This window comes from Pongo abelii, chromosome 9, assembly GCF_028885655.2.
Source record: "Pongo abelii isolate AG06213 chromosome 9, NHGRI_mPonAbe1-v2.0_pri, whole genome shotgun sequence".
NCBI lineage: Eukaryota > Metazoa > Chordata > Mammalia > Primates > Hominidae > Pongo > Pongo abelii.
The window spans coordinates 124,251,262-124,276,592 of record NC_071994.2 but is presented as its reverse complement, the minus strand read 5'-3'; the positions used below and the strand labels follow the sequence as shown (position 1 = coordinate 124,276,592).

The window sequence follows — 25,331 nt, the reverse complement described above, 5'->3', positions numbered from 1 at the left end:
AAAGTACGAACACTGCCAGCCTCACTAGCTAATTCCAAAAGATATAAAACGTACCCCACAGAGTGCCAAAATATACATTTTAAATCTTACAAAAATAGATTTATCTGCTTGTATGTGCATAGATTATCTCCGGAAAGATAAAACAGAAATGAATAAAAGTAGTATCGACAGTTGACTCCAGAGAGAAGAAATGAGGAATACAAGTGGAAAGATTTGCTTTCCAATGTTTACCCTTTTGAACAACTTGAATTCACCATGTGCATACATCATCTTTTTGAAATGTAAAATGTTTTTAAGTAACATATCTGGAAATGACCTAATAGTTTGTCAAAGGGTTTTTTAATGTCTTCATTATTATAATATTTCTATTTTTAAAATTCCAAATGGGAATTTGTGTATGCAGAATATAAAATGTTAATTTTGAAGAAACTGGGGAGTGAGGAAGAAAAGAGAAATAAAATAGATGGCTAAACAGAAATAGATAATTTTGTAAAACAACATCAGCACAGAAAAAGCAAGCAGAAACAAAACATATCCAAGCCTGATAACCAAACCACAGTGAAACTAAGAGGAGGGAATGAGATGAAGGTGAGCAGGCTGCCAAGGCCACAGCAGCGTTCTGCCCTTCTTTACCATGGCTTTCACAGGGGCAAAGCGAAAGCTCCACTATGGGGTGTATCAAAGGGATGGAAGTATACCCTCAGCCTTGCACAGTTCCATTTCCTTTGCTAGCCAAGTTAAATGTGTTAATACAAGTTACCCAAGTCTTTCATCCAAATTACCCAAATTTGCCCCAAATTCTGCTGATTCTGGAGCCATAAGCTAAGGAGGTGTGATGCCTGAAGATGGCTGGGAGATTCAGGCCTCTCTGTCACCTCCAACTGTAGAGATTAAAAAACGAAAGAGAGGTGCTTCCTGAAGCAGGAAGCCATTTCTGCAGGTTTCAAGTTACTACAATAGTAGATAGTTGGGAACTGATTTGTGCTTTTGAAAAAGAAATCACAATAATTCAAATGTGCATTAATCTAGGATGGGGCTAAATCTTCAAGAAGTTTTCATAACTTTCACAAAAATGGAGAAAAGGAAAATCCTCTCAAGTAGTTTAAAATTACCTTCAGTTATTTGACAAGGACCCATTTGTACAACGAATCAATCATATCTATTCATCAGAGAAGGGCAGAAAAAACTACACTCTGAAAGCTACTGCCAATATTTTGCTACCACTATTTGAAAACAAAACTTCAGGTAAACAATTTGTCAAAGGCTCCACAATTTCACCTTTAGGTTCCTTGGGTCAGATGACATTTCATTTTAGTGATTTGCTATCCACTTGGGTAACTGTCTTCTTCACAAGACAACCTGAGAATGAGAATTTCCTTACCAATTGTTTAGTAAAAATGCAGACAACAAATATATTTAGTTTTCTCTGCCATCTCTTTTCATTTTCATACCTTAACAAATTCTCCCAATTAGGTTTATTTCCCCCCATTCATTTATTTTTAAAATATGTGCCTTCATAGAGCTTAGTTTCATTTAGTTCAGTTCAACAAGCGTGTACCAGATGCTAAATCTACGCCAAACACTATGCTAAGAACTAAAGAAAGTGAGAAGGAATAAAATCCAAACTCTGCCCTCAGGGCATCCACACTCTAGAAGGAAATACATGAGATAACACATATCTAAAATAAGCCAGACAAGAAATAGTGAATTCAACATAAGAAGTGATTAACTTTCAGAAGTGTGATCAAGGAAGTAGGTGAATCCTGAGCCATTTTGAAAGATAAAGATTAGCTGACAAGGTGGGAAATGGCATTCCAGGCACAGGAAACAATAGCACATGAACAAACACAAGAGACCAGAAACAAGGGTTATCAGCTGTACTGCTAAAACATAAAATATGGGTGCTGACAGGGGGGGAAAGCAGGAGATTCAACTGTGGAGGTGACAGTGGTCAGTAAGGTCATGACGTTCTTGGGCTAGACTTTATCCTGCAAAGATAAAACTAAGAAAAATTCTGAGAGATTACAGTGACTAGAGTGCAAGGATGAGGGTTATTGATCTTTATGCAGAATACAGAGAGGTCAAAAATGAGAATGTAAAAATCAGTGAAGGACTGGGCAACTAAGAGTTTCTTTACCTTAGGAGAAGCAATTCCAGTACAGTTAAGGGCATCGAATCCATAGAATAGGGAGTTAAGTAAATAAGCCGAGAAAAGAGTAGCAATCATACCTTTGAGAGGCTTAAATGAAAGTGGACGAGGTGGGACAGCTGGTGGAAAAAACAACGAGGGTTAAGAAAGAGTTGTTCTTTTTTTTTTTTTTTTGAAAAAAGACAAAAGAGAAATGTATTGCCTGAATTTGCAGGGGGTCAAGGGAGGTCTGCAAAAACTAAGAAAACAAAGCCATAGGAGGAAAATCTCCCAGCTATCTTCAAAGAACCTCTCAGGATTGCTACCTTTCTCAAGTTTTGCAAGTTTTGTTTTTGTTTTTGTTTTTAAGCCCATTAAATTTTCACTTTGTGAATTCTTCTTCTAACCTCATCTCCAAAAAGCTTTCTTCTTTTGAACAATTATCTACTGTATCCAAACTTTGCCAGATTCTTAGACATTTTAGGTAGCTGGAATTTTTGTTTTGTTTTCTAAAGCAGTCTTTCTGATCTGCAGCCTAAGAGTATCCCCAAAAAGACTGATTTATTCTGGAAAAGCATATGTATATGTTACATATTTTTCCCTCCAGGAAAGATGAAATAAATCAATGAATAAAGGTCTATTAATGAGCTTTATTCTAAATATTTGCTTTTAAAAAATACAATGTTCGGCCGGGAGCGGTGGCTCACGCCTGTAATACCAGAACTTTGGGAGGCTGAGGCAGGTGGATCACCTGAGATCAGGAGTTCGAGACCAGCCTGGCCAACATGGCAAAATGGTTTCCGTCTCTACTAAAAATACAAAAATTAGCCAGGCATGGTGGCATGTGCCTGTAGTCCCAGCTACTTGGGAGGCTGAGGCAGGAGAATCGCTTGAACCCGGGAGGCAGAGGTTGCAGTGAGTCGAGATCGTGCCACTGCAGTCCAGCCTGGGTGACAGAGCAAGACTGTCTAAAAAAAAAAAAAATTCGTTCTGAATTTTTTACAATTTCCAATTGAAAATAAATAAACAACAATGACAAAGCCAGTAACCCCACCATGTAGTTTCCCTTTTTATTAGCTAAGCTAATAATGTAAATAAGTATTATCAAAAGCTTTTCATATCTGAAGCATAGAGCCACATCCACACCAGGAGACTTTGGTTTAGATTTCACAAGCACATGAAGCCTGAGGATGCACCTCATGGTGTGTATCCTTCCAGATCATTTTTTCCATGCTATGTAGATATATATTTTTTACACAAAGATTAGATATATAGTTTTATAACCTGCCTTTTTGCTAAATAGTCCATGAAAAATTTTCCATGTCAAGAACTGCATATCTACCTAATCATTTTTAAGGTTTATAAAGTATTCCATTAGTAAGTTTTTGGAGCTGAAGTCATGAATGACAGCTATCTCTCCCATATAAACACTTCCGGGACATTGACCAAGTCAGCGTAATTAGGCTGGATGGTCTCATTCTGTACGGCACTTCCAATTTCATGTATCCTGAACTATCTATACCTGTGATTCTATCTCAGTTACTACCCTTGAGCATTATGTAATATAGCTAAGTGGATGCTCTCTTTGGATGAAAGGAAAATAAACTAATTCTAATAAACTTTTAGCACTATTTTGTAGAATTATAGTTAGCCAATTCACTAACTTAACTCTTAGCATTCTAAAAGCAAAGTAAGTGTAGCTGATAAATCCCTTATCATAACACACCATGCCACCACGATTTCACACCCTACTAAGAACCACCCTATGTCTCAAAGTCTCCTGCTCAACTGTATACTACACTATATGCAAGTGTAGTAATGTGGCACATCAACCTTTCTTGGTAGGAGGTTTTTTAAAAATCCAACACTGCCAGATGAAATGTGAATTTGGACTCCTGATCATTCCTTTAATTATGCTATCAATCAGCCACTACCACCCTCTTCTTGTATCACAGTACTATGCTTCTCCTTAAAAGCACTATAAACATTAAAATACCTATCAGAAATTCTTTATTTCGTTGTATTAGTGACAAATACATCTAAAACTGTGACTGTTATCAGTGAGAAGTACAGCCTCAGAGCTGTCTATATTTTCTACTGAAGAACTATATTGCGTATAAGGCATTTTAGATGTTGAACAAAGACACAAACTTTTTTCATCAATAACTGCACATTAGCAACTATGACTGACCCTCATGCTTGTAGTCCACCATACATAAACACAGCCCTTGAAATTTCTGATCCAAATACACTAGCCCCAGAATGTCATAATTTTGATGAGAAATATGAGGGGAAAAAATTAAGACAATACTATTATTTAGACTGAAGTACCTGTTTGTGTGATATTTCTAAACACTTCTTTCTTCATTTCCATAGCCTCTCCTCGTCCAAAAATGTTGGTTTAAACCAACTGTCTATATCCCTATTAAATTAGACATTCTGAAATATAAGACAAAAACACTTTGCATATACTTTCAGCAACAAAAACAACCAAAAAGGTTTAACATTCACTTTTACTCCAAGGGCTTCCAAGGAGACTTCCACCCTGCCCATCCCTCCACCCTCACCCTGCCCCACCACACACATCCCCAACTCCTTTACAAACAAATTTACATCTACTCCTACCTTTCTATTTGGCCCAGGTTCAATCTGGTAAAATTCCAAGGCTTTAAAGTTGCATTTATTCAAAGCAGGATCAGATACATTTACTCTTGAACTGATGTCCCCAAACCAAATGTCCCCACACTGAGATTAACAATCATTTTAAAGCCTAGTAATTTTCCATAACCACTCTCTGAAACAGAAAAACTAACTTATCTCTATTTACAGGATATGAAACTGGGGGAACTTGCTTGGGTTTCTGTGGCCTTACCAGCATGCTAAGTCATACTTTCTACAGCTCTAATCTGTTAAGCCATTCCATCTTTACCAAAAAAGGAGTATTTCATGTCAACAGTACACAACATCACACATAAGACATGGAAACATAACTTACAAAAATGTATGAAATTCATTACAGCCAAAATTCCTCTTGTAACCACATCAAAGTAACTGAACCAAAAAACTAAGCAACAGCACTGACTGGTCTAATCATCAAAGGGGAAAAAATTATTCCCAACTTTTCCATCCTTCCAAAAAGCAAGATTCTTTTTCTTGAATACATTATGTTTCATCAGAAGAAAATTATATATGCATGTTTTCTTTCCGCTGTGAACACACAAGTTTCAGGCCATTACTTAGCTGTTTACAGAACAGATTACCCCATTATCTGTGCTCCCGAGCAGCTACAGAGGTCATCATGTTAAGGAAAAGCCTCGTTAGGAACAGACCACTAGTTCATCACTCGACAGCCTTCCAGAGCAGTTGACAAACCACCCTGGCTAATAACCAGGGATTCAGAATGTTGGAACATCAATCACGCGTAAAGGTTGCAAAAGTTTGCAGGTCATTTAAAAAAAAAAAAAAAAAACACGTTGTTTTTTTTTTACTAGCCCCTCCTACATTTAGTGCTACAGCAATATTGCCCAATGGTAATAAGTGCTGGTTCTAAAACTAAACTCCTTGGCTATGTAAATCCTGACTGATTCCACTACTCTGTGCGACTGTGGGCAAGTTACGTAAGTTCTCTAAGTCTACCCTTCTTCATTCACAGGAAGGGGTAGTAGCCCGTAACTCCTAGCTCATAGGGTTACTGAAGAATGAATGGAGATAATATTGGTAAAGGGTGGTTAGCACAGTGCCTGGCACATAGAAAGCACTTAATAAATGTTAGTTTACTATTACTTCTCCTGCTTCCCCTATTACTACTACCATCACCACTTAGTGAACATGGTAGCGTGAACGGAATATAGAGCTGGAGGACTAACTTGCAATTTTTGTTAAATAATCTAATTTTTAGGTCCAAGGACTATGCTAAATTAATGCCAATTAATGATTTGGCACAGTAAAAATGTCTGACATTTATGCTATTCCTCCTTAATTGGAAGAGCTTGCCCTTACCTCTCCACCTATCTGAATTTTATGCATCATTCAACACACTACTCAATATATACTTTAGAGATGAAGCATTTTCAGATACCTCTCCCTATAGTGATGTTTCCTTTGAGCTAAGCTCATGTTAACCTTGCCTGAAACACTCAGTGGGCGATTAATCACATACTGGCATGTCATCTTCTCATTTTAAATAATATACCCTTATTTTTCATGTGTAGCAATGTAACTTTCATGTGTTTGTCTTGTGTCTTCAAACTGTATAGCTCTTGAGAATAATAACCTTATCCTAATGCTTCTTTGTATCTATCATATACTGGAACCTTGCATATAATTGACACCCCATAAATGTGCTTATCAATAGGTTTTCTCATCACTTCTGATTGTGCATACCAAATTTATGTAATATGAAAAGTAGATTTATTAATAAACTTTGAAATCAAAGTACTTTAGAAACAAAAATTCTTCATAGCTATGGCTAGAATACATAATTGTATCTACTCCACGGAGATTCCAAAAGAGGTGCCATCATGGCAGTCAGAAATATTTGCCACTACAAGTTATTCAGCAAAAAACACAACCACAAAATATTTAATACTGAATATATGATTTTTGTACCCCTACTATACCTTACAACTCATATGCAAGAGTTAATCATTTATGCCATACTTCAGAAAAACAGGTGCTGCTCAGTAACTCAAGATTAATATATGTGCACTGCTGGTAGGAATGCAAATGGTACAACTGATGTGGAAAATATGATTGTTCCTCAAAAACTTAAGCATAGAATTACTATATGACCCAGCAATTCCCCTTCTGGGTATCTACCCAAGAATTGAAAGCAGGAGTCAAAACCTATTTGTACACCAATGTTCACAGTAGTATTATTTACAATAGTCAAAAGGTAGATAAATGGATAAAAGAATGTGGCAGATACATACAATGGAATACCATCAGCCTTAAAAAAAAATTTGACACATGCTACAACATATATGAACCTTGAAGACGTGATGCTAAATGAAATAAGCTAGACACAAAAGAACAAATGGTGTATGATTCCACTTACATGGGGTAACCAGAGTGGTAAGTTCATTGAGACTGCAGAATGGTGATTGTCAGGAGCCAGAGGGCATGGGGAGTGGGGAGTTATTAATTAATAGGTACAAAGTTTCAGTTTGGAAAAAGAAGAAATTCTGAAGCTGATTGATGGTGATGGTTGCATAACAATGTGAATGTACTTAATGCCACTAAACTATAAAATGGTTATAATGATAAATTTTGTTATGTACATTTTACTAACAAAATAAACATTTTTGAAAAATACAGGAATATAGTGTATGCTATATAAAAAAGATGAATATAGGTGAAGTCTACCATTTCTCATTCCTACTCTCAGCACTTATCAAATTAATGCAAATAATTCACTTGAGGATCTTAAATCATGAGGGATAAAACAGCCAAGTCTCAATAAATACATTTAGTGGGAGATCTGATTTACGATGTATACAATCTTCATTTACCTTTTTCTTGGAATCCTTTATCAATGTTCATGAGGAAAATCGTCACTAATGAGGGACTAATACAGCCAATATTTAAATTTCAACCTCCAAATGGTATTTGCCTTTACAAAACTTATGCCTTATTAATAATGCCTATGAGAAAATATCATCCTCATATGATTCTCATATAATAAAAGTTTAATAGTTTAGACTTGTTTTCAACATTTTAAGAGTTGCAATTCTTTCCTAAAGTTATTTCCTTCAATTTACCTATGAACTAAATAATAACATGATTATAAATATAATAAAGGTATTCCCAAAAAAGAAGTCTCTTTATTGACATAATGGCATCTATCAGAAGACTTAATATTAGAAAGATTCATAGCATTATTCTCTTAAAATAAAATGCTATAAAGATACATGCAAATATGACAGATAGGGGAAAGTGCTAATGCTAAGTTCCTAAAAAACTACCTCTCTCCCAGTATTTCATAGGTTGAGTCTCATTCTTCACAAATTCCCTATCTGCAAATTTCCCTACTTGCCAAAAGGTACTTGTTACCACAAAATCAATACTTGCAACATTTTTGTGGTCATTTGCAGATAAGCACAAAGTGACAAAAAATTTGAGTTGTTCAATGGGTATGTTCCCTGCTGAGGTAGAACAAGGTGGCACTATGCCTTCTTGTTTCAGCTCTCATAATATAAACAAGTGTCCTTTCCATGATCTATCTAGCGCCATGCTTTTCATATTTTTATGCTTTTTGTTGGTGACTTCACTATTTAAGGGGTCCCCAAGGGTAGTGGTGAAATGCCATCTAGTGTTTCTAAAGCGCAAAGCACGAGGAAGCTGCAATATGCCTTATGGAGAAAATGCACAATTAGATCACTTTATTCAGGCATGAATTTAGGGCTGTTTGCAGTGAATTCAATGTTAACGAATCAATGATACACATTAAATGTCTTTAAACAGAAACTAATATAAAACAAAATTATCTATTTATCACTTGACAAAAATGTTATGATCAGAGGCTTGCAGGAACCTAACCCTATATTTCCCCTAGGAGTAACAATTTCCATATTCACTAATTCACTGTTCATGGCGACTTTACATAAAAGTACTGTAAATTACAAGAATCAACTATATTCTGTTAAATAACCCTGGAGAAGAAAAATAGACCAATGAAACAGAAAACAGAGCCCAGAAACATGCCCATGTAAATATGGCAGGGAAGTAGCATAGCGATCACTAGAAAAACATTAAGCTATTCAATAATTGGTGCTAGGACAGTGAATAACAATCTGGGAAAAGATGAAATTGAATCCTTACCAAAAAATTCACCTCCACATAAAATATGAAAGCAAACTTTATCTCCTTGAGAAAAAAATAAGTTATTTCTTCTAATAGGAAAAGAACTTTATGATCTTGATTTAGGGAAATATTTCATAGAGAAAACATTTTTAAAATCCATAAAAATAAAGTTGAGCAGTCAAATGAAAACTTGGCCAGGCATGGTGGCTTACATCTGTAATTCCAGGACTTTGGGAGGCCAAGGCAGGAGGATCGCTTGAGCCCAGGAGTTCAGGACCAGCCTGGGCAACACAGCAAGACCCCATCTCCACAAAAAAATCAGTCAGGCATGGTGGCATGTGCCTGTAGTCCCAGATACTTGGGAGGTTGAGGTGGGAGGATCATTTGGGCCCAGGAGGTGAAGGTTGCAGTGAGCAGAGATCACACCACTGCACTCGAGCCTGGCGACAGAGCAAGACCCTGTCTCAAAAAAAAAAAAAAAAGAAAAGAAAAAAAAGAAACACTTCTGATCATCAAAAGACATGAAAAACATGAAAAGACAAGCAAAAAACTGGAAAAAATATATTTGCAACACATGTAACTAATACAGAGAACTCTTAAAAACAGTAAGAAGAAGGAAGACAACCTAATAGGAAAATGGACAAAAGACATAAACAAGTACTTAATAAAAGATAAAATTAAAAATGTTTAACATATATAAAAGATGCTCACGTTCAATAATTTTCAGAGACAAAATTTAAAATCTCAGTGAGATACCATTTTATGCAAATCAGCAAAACTTAAAAACTCTGACAATACCAAGTATTGGAGAAAATGCAGAAGAATAGAAACTGGCAATGTAGCCAGTGGGAGTATCAACTAGTACAAACACCTTGGAAAACAATTTATTACAGTCTAGTAAAGTTGAAGACGCACATACTCTACGATCTAGCAATTCCACTTCTCAGTATAAACTCTACAGGAACTTGTAGTGTGCACCAGGAAATAAGTAAAAGAACGTCCGTTAACAACAGCATTGCTTAAAACTGCAAAAATCCTGGGAGGATTGCGGTGGAGGGGAATGCAGTGTGGAGAAGCCCTTATATCTAAGAACAGGCAACTGGGTAAATTACAATATATTCATAAAATAAAATGTTACACATCAATGGAAATTAACAGTTGGTAGTTCATTATGCCTACTTCCTCATCAACATGAATGGCTTTTGAAAAACGTCGATTTGTTCACACAGGGCAGAAAAAAAAAACAATGCTGAATGGGTAAAAAAAAAAATCACAAGAATATATACAGTATAATTCCATTTATACAAAATTTTAAAACATGGAAATTAGCCATTTTATCATTTAAGGTCACATAAATATGTGGCAAAAACTGTAAAGAAAAGGCAGAGAAAAAACACAAAATTCAGAGTAGTGGTATCCTTAGTGGATAGTATGATCAGGAAGGCAAAAACAGAACTCTGAATTCCCTCTCCAAATCTGCTCCTCTTCCACTCATTCCCATCTTGGAAGTTGTATTTGACTTTTCTCTTCTTCTCATGCCCCCGTGTAACTAATCAGCAACACCTATCAATACCACATCCAAAATATCCCAATTTTGTCCATCTCTATTACCTTATTCTTGTTCAAGACATCATCAACTTCTCACCAGGACCTCTGCATTAGCCTCTGCCCTGGTCACTCTTGACTCTTGTACAATTCATTCTCCACAAAGCAGTCAAGTGATCTTTTCAAAATGTAAGTCAAATCATGTCCTTTACACTCTCCAATGGCTCCCCTTCACATGCAGAATAAAATCCAATCTCTCCATCATAGTCGCCAAGGATTCATTTAATCTGATTGCTGCTTACATCTCTAACCTCATTTCCTCCCACTCCTTTCCTAGCCCACCATTCAGCCTCCGTGGCTTTCTATTTCTCAGACTCGCCAAGTTGATTTCCCCCTATGGCCTTTGCATTTGCAGGACGGCCCTTTTCCTGTCTCTTGGCAGAGCTGCTTCATCTCAGTGTTTACGCCTCAAATTTAAACACAAATGTCACCCTCTCAAACAGGCTGCTTCTGACCACCCCATCAAAAATAGCACCACTGCCACCATCACTCATGGTCACTTCACCCTCTGTCATTCTTCATAGCCCTTATCATAATCCGTTAGTTTACTGTTTGTTCTCCAGCAGAAAATAGGTCCCACACTAGCAGGGATTTGTCAGTCCAGTTCAGTTTTGTACAGAGCAGTGCCTGGCATATGATTAAAAAATATTCATTGGATAAATGGAAAAGTGAATTTTATTATCAATAGACATGAAACAACATCTTCTGACAGTGAAATGAAAATGAAGCTCACCAATGGCAGAATGAGAAGAAAGAAAAATTTTGAAAATCACCGGAAATGCATTATTCCAAGAACAGTTTTAAATAACTTTTTACAATAGTACTTGTTATGGATCACATTCCTAAGAATGATTAGTGATTAATCAAAGTTTCACACAGTTTTAAGATCCTGAGTTTGGGAAATGGGCTACCTGTTCAAATTTCATTTTTAGAAGAGCACTGTGATTAAAAGCATGGTCTTCAGTTAGTTCTGAGTTCACTTATGACTCTCCTGTGTGATTTGTACAAGTTACTTACCTATCTCTATGCCTGCTTCCTCACTTGTAAAATGAAGCTATTAATAGCTATTTCACAGTTATTGTGAAGATTACATGAAATAAAGTTTTTGAAGCATCTAGTTAAGTACCTGGCATGAAGTAAGTGGTCAATAAACTAGTTATTATTGTGAAAGCTGAGATGCCCAGACAAATGGAGGAGCTGATATGAGTCAAATAAACATCCTCCCCTTTTGGCAGAGGTGGGAATACATGCCAGGATTAAATCGTTTTCCCTCCAAAAAGACAAATGTACACAAAGGTAATATATAAGAAGTACGGACAAAGGACTTTGAGAACACTGAGGGAGTGACTATCTTCACTAAGGAGGTCAGTCACATGTAAAACTGAGTTTTACAAGACAGCAGCAGCAAAGTACTAGATGAAAAGAAGGGGAAAGCATGTGCACAAACACAAATGACTGAGAAATGCAAAATAAAGTGAGAAATGTAGTGTAGTTGGTATAGAGTGTATGCGGGAGGATGGCTAGAAAATAAAGAATTGGTAGGGCCAGATGGTAAGGGGCTGAGGTCCACCATTCAAAAGTTTGCACTTTATTCTTCCATCAGTGGGGAGATGAAGGGGAAAAATCTTAACATGCTAATTTGATACCAATTCTTCCAAAGAAGGCGAAATACCTTTATGACTTTAAACACTACGTAGGGCCACAATCTGTTAATGTAAAATAGAAAATATGTTAAGCCTTAGTTCTTAAAACCATATGAGCAATTTGTTTACTAACAATGGCTGACGTGGACCCTCGCTTCATGATGTTCTGTCATTACTGCGGTGACCACTGTTGTGCCAGGCATCATCACGACAGCAGATAAAATCTACTGTAAGTTTATTATGTGTTGTGTACCGTGTTGTTTTATACGTATCATCTCAGTTATCACAACACTTCTATAAGGGGTACTATTATCCCATTTTGCAGATCAGAAAACTGAAGCAGAGAGGTTACAGGCCCAGAGCTAGTGACAGAGCCAGAACTCAAATCTAGACTGACTTCAAGGCCCTAAAATCAAGCCAGTTTGCTGAATTATGATATTGCTCAGTTTATTAACATCACTTGCTGAAAAATTATTTGAGTACCTACTGTAATTTAAGGCATCATGCTAGGTCAGTGACTTTTAACTTTTACTGTACGGAAGAATCATCTGGGCAGCTTGATAAAACGCAGATTCCTAGATTCCACCAGAGATTCTGATTCAGTAAGTCTAGGTTAGAATTCAGGGATCTGCTTTATTTTATTTATTTATTTATCATTTTTTTTTTAAACAGTGCCTCACTCTTCTTGCCCAGGCTGGAGTACAATGGTGTAATCATAGCTCACTGAAGCCTCAACCTCTGAGGCTCAAGTGATCCTCTGGCCTCAGCCTCTCAAGTAGCTGGGCTATAGGCATGTACCACTATGCCTGGCTAATTTTTTAATTTTTCATAGAGATGGGTCTCCCTATGTTGCCCAGGTTGGCTTTGATTCCTGGATTCAAGCGATCCTCCTACCTCAGCCTCCCAAAGTGCTGGGATTACAGGTGTGAGCCACAGTGCCTTGCCGGATCTGCATTTTTAACCACACCTTCAGTCAATTCTGATCTACTTGGTCTATGAACTATGCTCTAGTAGACCCTGTGCTAGATGTCCTAGTTTTTCATGGATATTTGAGCCTCCTGTTCACTACGCATTTATAATCTAAAAGGAATAAAAATAAGGCGCACAAATAATACAAAGCAATATAGCAAAGGTAGTACAGACAACATAAGCAACAAAGACTTCAAAGAAGAGGGGTCATCTGAAATGAAATGAGAGTGAGTAGGATTTCATGAAGAAAGGGAACATTTTATATGCAGACTTTCAGGGATAATTTTACACACAAAGGAAGGTACATGAGCAGAGGCCTTGGCAGGTAGAGGAACTGCATTTAGAAGTGTAATGATGATGCAAGAAAAAAAGTAGAGAAAGTCTGTAGAAGGCCCTAAATGTCAAGCTAAACACTATGGGCTTTATTCAGTGCCTGTACTGGAAAGCAACTAATGGTTTTTGAGGAGGGAAATGAAATAATCATAGCACTATCCTTTGGAAGAGTTCTCTCATGAAGCTATGCAAGCAAAAGACAATGGGAACAGTCTGGTTATTACCGTTCTAATTCCAAAGAAACAAGTCAGAAAAGGTAGCATGAAAAAGGGAGGAATGGTAAATCTCAATAACTAATCATGTGTAGGAGAAAGGCAACAATGGCAAATAAGTGATTCCTTCACCCTTTAAGCCCAAATTGTATCACTATCAGTTTTATATTACTTCTTATACAGCTAACCAGGCCCAAAATATATAAAGAGTTCACTTATTTAAAACACAGCCCAGGACTAAGTAAACTGGCCTCTAAGTAGCCAACATACATGTCATACAGTTCACACACTAAGAAAAGGAAAAAAAAAGTATTACATAACAAATACAAGTATCTGATTTTCAAAACCATAGTAGTTTGGAGGCAAAAATTAGAAGGAGAAAAGAGCCTGCTACAGGTGGACATGCTTAAGAGTGTAAGGATCAGAGAAGAAACAAAAACTATTGAAAAGCACACACAATCACTCAGGGTCACTTCTCCATAACTGTTTATTGACAAGTACACATGATTCCCAGAAAAATGAAATAAATAAGAATCTTCTTTAATGTTCCAGGCACCTACCACAAAATAAAATCTTTAAACATTCATTAAAGCTAAATATTTTAAAACAAATATTTCCCTGATTAAGAGGTCATTTTTAAAGGATGGCTGATATATGCCAGCATAACCCCTCTATCAGTACCTAATAAATAATTAAAGGCAAGAAAGATCTATAACACACAAAGTTCAAAGATGATAGAATGTTTTCATAAAGCATTTGATCAAGAATGTGACCCCACTGATGAAGTTTTAACTTGGGTACTTCTGTCCTGATGACTGTGTCTTTGAATTCTATGTTACAAATAATATGAACTCACCCTCAACAAAAAGAAACGCCATTAAACTGGTCTTAAATACATACCCTGTGTACCTACTGAAATTAGACAACATCCTTTGACACTCAATGTCCTGCAGCAATAGGCTATGCTAACAACTTTTCAAAGGACTTTAACATTACAACATTTAACATTACATGAACGACTCTCACTTTGTTCACCAACAGTCATTAATGTTTATTATGAATTAATACTATTTTTCTAAGGACCCCACCTAAAATTTTTGTAAGGGGAATTAAGATGTTAACTGATTCAAAGTTATACTTAGGTTTATGATTAAGTTTATATACCAAAGCCGTAGACTGTAAGGCTTTTATATATGTCTATGGCTTTGGTATATATTTTATCGTGTATTTTTCATATATTTTTCATCATGTAGCAAAAAGTATATCATAATAATTACTGCAGTAAGAAGAATTTGGGATGTTTTTAAATAGCAGAAAAGAAAATCAGTGTATCTTCACAACATTGGAACAGTAAAATAAAATTTCTTTAACTCTGTTGTGGTGATAAAGCAACTAAGTGGAACTAGGCCTCTCATATTTCTCAGACACAGCAAAGCATAGAGAAAACTAAAACACACACGCATACACAAAATTTCATCAGTCAAATGATCAGGCAACATTAAGATATTAAAGATCAAGATTATGGTACTTTAGAAAACACAGGTCAAATATGCTACGTGGTATAAACATCTAAACCAAAGCAATCAATTGCACCTAGCTGTCCTCCTCCCTCTTCCGCGGCCAAAAAAAAAAAAAAAATCCATCTCCTTAGAATCATCCCTGCTCTTCAGAAGCTTACAGAATGAGGACACTGATTGACACCAAATAAATGTGCTCCAGAAACAGTGTTTTTCAAACTGCAAGTTGTGACCCACAAATCATCAATTTAGTAAATGTCAGCCAGCATTTTTTCTTTAATGCAAGAGGGTGGAATATAATAGAAATTAGCAGAACATATCATATATAATAAGGGTAAATACTGCTTTGTGAAAGTTTCCCTTCATACCTAGGTATGTACTAGATCTGAATGTAAAACACTTATTACTGTGGGGCATGATTTTTTTTTTTTTAAGTTTGAAAGCTACCACCCTAGAGATCGGGGTCTAATGCTTCTCAGGACCCAAAGGGTGAATGTTTTCCTTAGTCCTCGGCACCTATTCATACTCTTTGCTCAAGATAGACTACTGAAAACTAATTTAAGAGCTCCACAGCACCATGACATGAACAAGGGACAAGCCCCAGCTCAGCCTGTATTTGGACTTGAAAGCATTGCCACCTTCTCTCAACCGCCCTAGGCGTTGCCTACAAGCTCTTTGTAGCCTAGCAACCTTCACAGTAGAGCTCCTCCTTCCTCCACTGACTGTATACAGTTCAATACTTCAACCAACTTTTCTCAACTACAACTTCTGGAATCACTATGTCCCAAGAAAAGACTATTAAATCTCCTCTCTTCACCAATTCCCAGAATGTCTTCCTACTAGAGACCTAGAACTCAACAGAGAAGCTCCACACAGATCCTTACTTCCCCCAAGATCCCAGGACAAGGCACCCTCCTGTTAGTCCAACACCCTCGTTCTCAGTCTCCCAACCTTGGAGCAAATCTTTTCTCCCAAAAGCCCTTATTCAATTACCACATCCTTTTATCAGCCCCTGGTAAGAGCAGGCCTAATGTCCCAAGGGCCTAGACATGCCCGTCCTTCCCCCAGCAAACCTCCCTGGGGACATGTCCTCTTTTCTGGGATTCAGTAGTTCAGAGACAAGTTTCCTATTTCCCCAGCAGTCCCAGACACGTCTCCGTCTTCTAACAGCTGGGAGGCATCTACCCATCCCCCACGCTGGGGCAAGGTGAGACGCCTGGATTCTCCCAGGAACCCGGGCAGGCTCCCCAACACGCCCTCCTCCAACCCCGGACCAGCCCCAAGCCCAGCCCAGCCCAAGACCCTCCTAGCTCCGCCCTAGCCCAGGCCAGGCAGGCCCCATCCTCCCTCTAGCCCCAGGGCAGGTCTCCCATCCCCACAGCTGCTCGAGACAGGCCCCGTGTAGCTCTCAGCCCTCCCCCGAGTGTCCTATCCCAGCACCCTGCAAGAGCGACCCTCCGCGCCTCGGCTCCGGAGGGGAGCGCCTCGGGCCTCGAGAGCCCGGCAGAGCCGGCGGGCCCGGCTCCACTCACCCCTCAGCCCGGGAGGCGGGGGAGCTGCTGCGGCGGCTCCTCCGGCTGCACCTCTCCTCCCCCCTCCCGGCCACCGCTGTCGCCGCCGCTCAGCCTCGGGCCTGGTCCCGGCCGGCCCCTGCCCGGCTCCGCTTCACCTAGTCCCCCACTCCGGCCGCCGGAGCCCAGTGTCCTGCATTGACCCGGAAGCAGCTTTCCCGGCCCAACAACAACACGTGACCCCGCCGCACGTGTCACGTCCGCTGCGTGAATGGGGGGGGGGCGCCGGAGGAGCGGGTCCTCCCCAACGGAGCTGGGGTTGCCATGGCGACGGGGATGGCTGCAGTGGCCTGGGCTTCACCACAAACACCTCATCTGCTCTTTCTCGTGCCCACCCATTGACGGGACAATCCCCAGGGGCAGAACGGGAGTACACATTGTCATATCAGAGGACAATAGGGGCTGCAGAAAAGAGCATTGGGCTGAACCTTTCCGGGGACACTTGGAATCTTGGCCTGACTCTGTTACTGATTTGCTGTGTGACCTTGACCAAGTCTCTTCCTATCTCTGGCTTCAGTGTCCTCAACCATAAAATGAGGGAACTGTACTAGATGAGCCCTCAGGGTATGGTGGCAGTCTGGCCTTTCTTCTGTGCCCCCTTCACAAGTGGCATCCCGAGCTTCCAACACCAATGTAGTAACAGCAGCTTTCATTTATTGAGCATTTTCTAGGTACAAGCACTGTGCATGTGCTATTTTTAATTTTTACAGCCCTCCAAAGAGATGGTATTTATAGAATTGAAAACAAGTTCAGAGTGCTTAAGTGATCTGTCCAAGACCACCCAGTTAGTAAATGTGACCAGGGTGAGATTTAAATCCAGGTCAGGCTGGCACCAGGGTCCATACACTTCACTTTATGCCACACTATTGCACCAACACGCATAGTATTACTATATCTGACTGTTGAGCTGTGATTGCTTATGTACTCCTTCGTCCATTTCTTGTGCAGAAACATACATGGAATAGGCATGGTGCTGGCTCATTCCGAAGTGAGTTCAGCCTTGTATGGGAATGTCCCCTGAAGTGCTAGGAGATGAAGATGTCTTTGCGCATAAAGTGTATGTGCTTCTGTGTGGTGTGTGCCAGAAAAGAGGTGGGGGAATGTAATGTGCATGTACATGTCTGCATTGATTTCTAGAAGGGGTAAACAAAATTATTTAGGAGAGACCCAATAGCAGCTTACCATCATCAGTTCCTGGAGACTTATTTTTGTCATTCTGTTTTGTTTTCTGATATCCCATAGGTAGGGTTAGAGAGGTTAGAGAGGAAAAAAAAAAAAAAGCCAGAAGGTCATGCGTAAAGAAACTGCTCTGAGGATAAAGGGGATGATTAGCCAAGAATTCTATCTTAGGTTGCTCAGGAAGGGGCTTTATTCCCCCTTCCACAGAGAACAGAGTGTCTTTCTGGCAATTTAAGAATTACTGGCTTTCGGAGCACTGAGATCATTGGCATTGTGTCAGCAATTAGTGGGTTCTTGGTCTCACTGACTTCAAGAATGAAGCCTTGGACCCTCGCGGTGAGTGTTACAGCTCTTAACGTGGCGCGTCTGGAGTTTGTTCCTTCTGATGTTCAGATGTGTCCGGAGTTTCTTCCTTCTGGTGGATTAGTAGTCTCCTTGGCTCAGAAGTGAAGCTGCAGACCTTCGCGGTGAGTGTTACAGCTCTTAAGGCGGGGCGTCTGGAGTTGTTCCTTCCTCCCAGTGGCCTCGTGGTCTCACTGGCTTCAGGAGTGAAGCTGCAGACCTTCGCAGTGAGTGTTAAAACTCATAAAAGCAGTGTGGACCCAAAGAGTGAACAGTAGCAAGATTTATTGCAAAGAGCAAAAGAACAAATCTTCCACACTGCGAAAAACGACAGGCACGTTGCCACCGCTAGTTGTGGCTCGGGCAGCCCGCTTTTATTCTCTTATCTGGCCCCACCCACATCCTGCTGATTGGTAGAGCCCAGTGGTCTGTTTTGACAGGGCGCTGATTGGTGCGTTTACAATCCCTGAGCTAGACAAAAATGTTCTCCACGTCCCCACCAGATTAGCTAGATTCAGAGTGTGGACACAAAGGTTCTCCAAGTCCCCACCAGAGTAGCTAGATACAGTGTCGATTGGTGCATTTACAAACCCCGAGCTAGACACAGGGTGCTAATTGGTGTGTTTACAAACCTTGAGCTAGATACAGAGTGCCCATTGGTGTATTTACAATCCCTGAGCTAGACATAAAGGTTCCTCAAGGCCCCACCAGAGAAGCTAGATACAGAGTGTGGATTGGTGCATTCACAAACCTGAGCTAGACACAGGGTGCTGATTGGTGTGTTTACAAACCTTGAGCTAGATACAGAGTGCCGATTGGTGTATTTACAATCCCTGAGCTAGACATAAAGGTTCTCCACGTCCCCACCAGACTCAGGAGCCCAGGTGGCTTCACCCAGTGGATCCCACACCGGGGCTGCAGGTGGAGCTGCCTGCCAGTCCCGCGCCGTGCGCCCACACTCCTCAGCCCTTGGGTGGTCGATGGGACTGGGCGCCGTGCAGCAGGGGGCGGCGCTCATCGGTGAGGTTCCGGCCGCATGGGAGCCCATGGAGGGGGTGGGAGGCTCAGGCATGGCAGGCTGCAGGTCCGGAGCCCTGCCCCGCGGGAAAGCAGCGAAGGCCCGGTGAGAAATCGAGCACAGCGCCGGTGGGCTGGCACTGCTGGGGGACCCAGTACACCCTCCGCAGCCGCTGCCCCGCCTACTAAGCCCGTCATTGCCCGGGCTGCTCCGAGTGCGGGGCCCGCCAAGCCCACGCCCACCCGGAAATCCAGCTGGCCCGCAAGTGCCGCGCGCAGCCCCGGTTCCCGCTCGCGCCTCTCCCTCCACACCACCCTGCAAGCTGAGGGAGCCGGCTCCGGCCTTGGCCAGCCCAGAAAGGGGCTCCCACAGTGCAGCGGTGGGCTGAAGGGCTCCTCAAGTGCCGCCAAAGTGGGAGCCCAGGCAGAGGAGGCGCCAAGAGCGAGCGAGGGCTGTGAGGACTGCCAGCACGCTGTCACCTCTCAGCATGGCCACAGTCAAAAGTAGCCTCAGTGGTGAGGACCATGAGAAGAGCGGAGTGAAATGTACAAGGTGGATGCTGCATGGATACTCTGTTGACAGACTTACTTCTGAGCTCAGGTACCTTTGGGGACACCCAGAAACGCTTAAGAGGCTAGTTGCCCTGTGAGCAACTAGGAAAAAAGCAAGAAATATGGGTCATTACTGTTAACAAATATTATGTGCAACGTATATAAATACATATATGAGTATTGTATGTGGCTGGGTGTGGTCGATTATACACTTCTTTGTATCTCTGAGATATCCTCCAGTCATTTTTCTGCTTCTTTTCCCATCTTTCCCCTTAGAGATGAAACTTTTAAAGACAAGATCAATGTCTCTACCCACCTCCCATCTTTCTCCCCAAGACAGCCAGAATTATCTTTCTGAAACTTATATCTGTAATCTCAGCACTTTGGGAGTCTAAGGCAGATGGATCAAGAGGTCAGGAGTTTGAGACCAGCCTGGACAATATGGTGAAAGTCCGTCTCTACCAAAAATAAAAAAATTAGCTGGGCGTGGTGGTGCAAGCCTGTAATCCCAGCTACTCAGGAGGCTGAGGCAGGAGAATCCCTTGAACCCAGGAGGCGGAGGTTGCAGTGAGCTGAGATTGTGCCACTGCACTCCAGCCTGGGTGACAGAGCGAGACTCTGTATCAAAAAACAAAAACAAAAACAAACAAAAAAAATTCAGATGTGATTGTGTTATTCTCTGGAACTTAAAACCCTTTCAAGATTGTCTGTGGGTCTCAAGATAACATCTATTATTATTAATGTACTTCTCAAAATTTTTCCAGATCTGGACGCTGCTGACTTTTCCAGCCTCATTTATCACTGCTATTTGCTCTTCTGTATCTGCTCTGTTCAGTCTGGTCGCCACTAGCCACACGTGGCTATTTAAATTGAAATTAATTAAAATTAAGTTAAATTCGAGTTTCATTTCCTCAGTCACTTGACACTAGTTACATTTCAAGTGCTCAATCACCATATGTGGCTAGTGGCTATCGTATTGGACCGGGCAGATACAGAATATTTTCATCATCACAGAAAGTTCTATTGAACTGCACTGCTCTATACTCACAAACCTTCCTATATGATATACTCTATAGGAATTCCCTCCACAAAGCCATTTACTTCAAATGTTCTTCTTTCACTTCCTTGAGACAGAAAATTATACATAATAGCTTATTTCCTTGTTTCTTTGGCAAGCATGTAAGCCTCAATGAAGGCAGGAGTAGGTCTATCATGTTCACTATTGATTCCGCATTGTTTCTAAAGGGCTATCATAGGAAAAGGAGAGAATGGACATTGAACTAAACTGAGTGAAAATAACAGAAAGGCAGATTTGTGGCCATTTTATTAGATATTATTATTATTAATGATCATTTTAGACAGGGTCTCTCTCTGTCGCCCAGGCTGGAGTGCACTGGCACAATCATAGCTCACTGCAGCCTCAAACTCCTGGGCTAAAGTGATCCCTGCTTCTCAGTCTCCCAAGTAGCTGTGACTACAGGTGTGTGCCACCATGCCTCCCTAACTTTTTTTTTGTTTCTAGAGATGGGATGTCACCACGTTGCCCAGGCTGGTCTTGAGCTCCTGGCCTCAAGCGATCCTTCCACCTTGACCTTCCAAAGTGCTGGGATTACAGGCATGAGTCACCAAGCCCAGCCAAAAAAATATTCATCATTCGATCACTTTGACCTACAAAGGGCAATTTTATACAGTGCAACCTAATAATAAGGAAGAACTTCAGGAGAATTGGAGCTGCTTTAGTCAGTTCTAGTTAATTCTCTGCCATTGGAATAGGTTGAGCAAAGGCAGAATCTGTTAAAACAATATGTAAACAATTCCTGGATCAGAAGATTCTAAGTCTTCTAAGATTCTCAGTCTATGTTTCTCCTACTGGATCTTTAATTCAGAGTCGAATATGCCATAACAAAAATCATAGCTACTTTCTAAGGTTTTACTATGCCAGACGCTGCTTGAGACATTTTATGTAGATTACTGTTTTTCCCTCAGTCTTCACAATGATCTTATGAAGTATGTTTAATGCTATCAGATTTACCAACTAAGACTGAGGTTAAGTCATACACCCAGCAACATACAACTAGTAAAAGGCAGAGTCCATATTCACAGTAGGTCAGTCTGAAATCAGCATTTTAGTTCACAGTGACCCTGTATTATGAGATATAGTTCTGTCATGGAGTTTCAGCCAGATATTTGCATGTCATTTTAATGTAACAATTGCTTATTTTGTAAGAGTTGTGTTCCTTGTACTTAGCTAGGTGGTTTGGGGAAAACAAAGATAAATAAGGCATGGTCTCTACAATGTAATTGGAACGATAACAGTGATACATGGCAACTTACGGGATGTTATTTTTTAAAAGGAGATAAGGGAATTATCTTCACAGCTGAAGGCTCTTCCCAAGTAGACAAGAGGATAAGGACATAATTATATGAGAATTTAATGTGAACAACAGCAGTACACAGATGGGAACACAGGGGAAGAGAAAAGCAGCTGCTTCACTTGAAAGAATAATGGCTGGTTTGGTGACTGTGTGTTTAATACCATTCCTGGTTTTTCCACTAACCCGCTCTGCCTCTTGGACTGTTTCTGCCTAGAGCATTATCTACCAAATAACAGAGATTGGATAAACTATCATGGCAAACCAACTGAAATTGTATATATTGTGTATATTACACATGTATGGATTTTTAAGAGGAAGTGTCCCAGATTTCATCAGATGCATGCACACACACACAAATTCTAAGTAAAAAAAATGTAGAATGGATGACCCCTTTAAATTTTGCAATTCTCAGATTCTATATTTTATTTTTGTCAACATTATTGACATATTTGTCAGGAGCTGTACTGTCATGCCAAGCCTAGTGACCAAGCAAAGGACAAAGATTTTTAAAATTTTAGACTGGGGAGTCATACCTAGAATTATTTAGAAAGAATCAGTATTTCCTTACTGGGTAGAATATGGTCTTTAAAAAACAACTCTTAATTTGTTTTTTTGCAATTTGCAATAGACCAGCCACAAAAAGCTTAATTTTCAAGAAGACCTTACATTAATTAAAATCACTTGCAACAAATTGCTAGAAGCCTCACTAACCTCTCATAATTTTTTATTGTGAAGAATAACAGACATACAGAAAAGTGCACGTAGTGTACATAAATGTACAGCTCAATGAATTCTCACAGGTAAGCATGTAACAACCTCCCATTTAAGTCATAGAACATTGCCAATTTCCCAAAGACTTCCCCCAGTACCTACACTCACTTTTCTCCCGAAGTTAATTAACTGCTATTCTGACTTCTAATAATGTAGCTTATTTTTCCCCGTTTTTAAATAAATGAAATCAAACGAGATAATTTCTTTCACTTAATATTATGAGAGTCATCTACTTTGGTCCATGTAGCTATAGTTTATTCATTTTTGTTGCTATATGTATCTTATATTATAGTAACACTCTATTTATCCATTCCACCATTGGACATTTGTGTTGTCTCCAGGTTTTGGTTATTATGCATAACACTGCTATGAACATTCTTGTGCTTGTCATTTAGGGCACATATAAACATTTCTGTTGGGAATATACCCAAGAGTAAAATTGGTAAATCCTAGCTTTAGATCAGCATTGTCCAAAAGAAATATAGTACAAGTCAAGTCAGATATGTAGTTTAACTTTTTCTAGTGGCCACATTAAAAATATTTTTTAAAGTTAAATTAATATTAATCATGTATTTTATTAACCCAGTATATCCAAAATGTTATTTAGATATTTTGTTATTGTTTTCATATTAAATTCTCAAAATTCTGTATATAATTTACACTTAGAGCAATTTAGTCTAGCCACATTTCAAATGTTCCAAAATCAAAGGTGATTACTAACTACCATATTACCATATCTGCTATTATTTGGTTTCATTTACTGTTATTTATCTAATATTCTTATTTTCTTAAAAGTCTTTAAAGCTATACCTCTCTCTCTAAGTACAGCATTAGTTGTGAGTCACAGTTTTGATATGTACATTTTCATTATCATTCCACTTTAAACATTTTCTGATTTTTTAAAATTCATTGATGTGATGGATAACATTAATTGAGTTTTTAGTATTGAATCAGCCTTTCAAAACTGAAATATATCCCATTTGGTGTAGTATATAATTCTTTCAGTACATTCTTGGATTTGATTTTCTAATATTTTGTTGATGACTTTTGCATATATGTTCATGAGAGATATTGCTCTATGGTTTTCTTTTCTTGGAATGTCCTTGTGTTGTTTTGGTATTAGGGTAATGCTGGCCTCATAAAATGAGCTAGAAAGTACTCCCCTGTTTCTGTTCTCTTAAAAGGTTATAGATAATTGGTGTAATTTCTTCCTTAAACATTTGGTGGAATTCATCAGTGGACCCATGCTGGCTTAGGTGCTTTATGTTTTTGAAGGGTATTAATTATTGATTTAATTTCTTTAAGAGATATAGGCCTATGCAGATTGTCTTCTTCTTGTATGAGCTTTGGTTGATTGTGTCTTTCAAGAAATCGTTCCATTTCTTCTAGCTTATCAAATTTATGGGCACAGAGTTGTTCATAATATTCCTTTACTATCCTTTTCATGTCTATGGGATCTGTAATGATGTTTCTCTTTCATTTCTGATATTAGTAATTTGTGTCTTCTCTCTTTTTGTCTTAGCCTGGCTAGAGACTTATTGATTTTATTAATCTTTTCAAAGAACCATCTTTTGAGTTTATTGATTTCTCTACCAATTTGTTTCATATTTCATTGATTTCTGCTCTAATTTTTATTTATTTCTTTAGTTTGGATTTAACTTGCCCTTATTTTTCTAGTTCCCTAATATGAAAGCTTAGATTATTGACTTTATATGTTTCTTACTTTCTAATATATGCATTCAAGTTTCTAAATTTTCCTCTAGGCACTACTTTTGCTACACCCTACAAATTTGGATGTTGTATTTTCATTTTCATTTAGTTCAAAATATTTTCACTTGTGATTTCTTCTTTGGCCCATGAATTAGTTAGAAATATAGTTAATTCCTATAATTTTATGTTACTTCAACATCCATTTAAATATAAATTTAGCTTTCTCATACCAGATATCAGAAGTGGGACATAGTCACCTTTGACACACTTTCCAGTTGTCCACCTCCTTACAGTTCCTTAATGCAGTGGATCCAGTTATCTGCTTTATACAACCACCTCCCTATGGAATGGTTAGATACAAACTATTTCACTCACCCCTCTGATCCCCTTAACCCCCAAGGACTGCACAGATATGCCGCAGTAGCCCTCTCAGTCACAGTGTGACCCCATGAAACTCTTGCCAACTTGCTCTAAACCCATCAGTTAGAATGCCTTGTAGGAAAACTTGCTTGGGTAATGACCCCAATAAAGACCATGTCCCACAGATCCCTCTCTCTCTGTCTCTCTCTCTCTCTAGCTCCCCATCCACCAGTTGAGCATACATGT

The 25,331-nt window shown here is 39.3% G+C and overlaps 1 protein-coding gene across 17 annotated transcripts in view; it reads right to left on the bottom strand.

Annotated features, from left to right (window-relative positions):
• The window catches only part of LOC100459434 (tubulin-specific chaperone cofactor E-like protein), a 161,081-nt gene extending 144,122 nt beyond the window's left edge, over positions 1-16,959 (bottom strand). For 3 of the 17 annotated variants that reach the window (XM_063711476.1, XM_063711472.1, XM_024255729.3), the window contains exons 1-2: positions 4,754-9,421; positions 4,460-4,567 (exon numbers count right to left, since the gene is read on the bottom strand). The gene's annotated coding sequence lies outside the window, so the exon portion shown is untranslated. Of the gene's footprint in view, positions 1-1,278; positions 1,360-2,229; positions 2,269-4,459; positions 4,568-4,753; positions 9,422-16,740 lie in introns of those variants that run through there. The other 14 variants (XM_063711474.1, XM_063711477.1, XM_063711475.1 and 11 more) reach the window with 13 other exon arrangements.
• Between the last annotated feature and the right edge of the window lie 8,372 nt (positions 16,960-25,331).